The sequence below is a fragment of the Schistocerca gregaria genome, chromosome 1, assembly GCF_023897955.1.
Source record: "Schistocerca gregaria isolate iqSchGreg1 chromosome 1, iqSchGreg1.2, whole genome shotgun sequence".
In the NCBI taxonomy this organism is placed as follows: Eukaryota; Metazoa; Arthropoda; class Insecta; order Orthoptera; family Acrididae; genus Schistocerca; species Schistocerca gregaria.
Genome location: NC_064920.1, coordinates 1,131,124,036 through 1,131,125,172, shown reverse-complemented (window position 1 = coordinate 1,131,125,172; position 1,137 = coordinate 1,131,124,036).

Sequence of the window (1,137 nt, the reverse complement as noted above, 5' to 3'; positions counted from 1 at the left end):
GCAAGCCGTTCCACAGGACAACATCCAGCATCTCTACGATCGGCTCCATGGGAGAATAGCAGCCTGCATTGCTGCGAAAGGTGGATATACACTGTACTAGTGCCGACATTGTGCATGCTCTGTTGCCTGTGTCTATTTGCCTGTGGTTCTGTCAGTGTGATCATGTGATGTATCTGACCCCAGGAATGTGTCAATAAAGTTTCCCCTTCCTTGGACAACGAATTCACGGTGTTCTTATTTAAATTTCCAGGAGTGTATATCCCATCTGTACTCTAAAGCTACCCTACTGCGTGCGGCGAAGGATACTTTGTCATTCCCTCTTTTTTCTGTTCCAGTGGCGAGTGGTTCACTCGAAGAACGATTGCTAATAAGTCTCTGTGTGAGTACGAATCTCTCTAGACTAACCTTCATGGTCTTTTTGGGAGTAGGTGGAAGCAATATTTTGGTTACAGAAAATGTATTTTCAATTGTGAATACGAACAACGGTCAGCTGTGTAAGAGAATACCGACAGTGAAAATCTGTGCTGGACTTGGACTCCAACCCGGATTTCCTACTTTACCCAGGTGGTCGACTTAACTGCTTTGGCTATTCGTATACGTCCCATAGTGAGATCCAAACTGCCACATGTCGTTTTTCCTGTGTCAAAACATATACTATCTATACAGGAGAGGACATTTTAATCGAATGTCACTCACTAGTTCCGGCAGATAAATACGATACTGCAGTGCTTGTGTTGTTAAGAAGAACAACGCAAATTTCGTGTTGATACGGCCCGGTATGAGTTCGAGTAGTACTCAAAATCAGTTGAACAAGTGTTACCTATTTTATTAACCTATCTTGGTACGGGTAGTTCTCAAAATTGGTTGAATAAGTGTTTCGTAGACAAATTCTTCACAGTTGATTGATATCTAAGATATATCCAACGAGCCTGTCAGGCATCCGCCTTTTTCCGATATGGTAACCCAAAAATGTAGCAGTCATCTGCAGTTTCTTACAATGAGCTATTTTCATGCACTTTTTGGTCATAACAACGTTAATGTCGTAGAATCACATCAGCTTTTTCCACCATACACGTGAAAGAGCCATTCTGTACATGGCAAATCATACTCCACTTACCTATCATGGGTAATAAAACT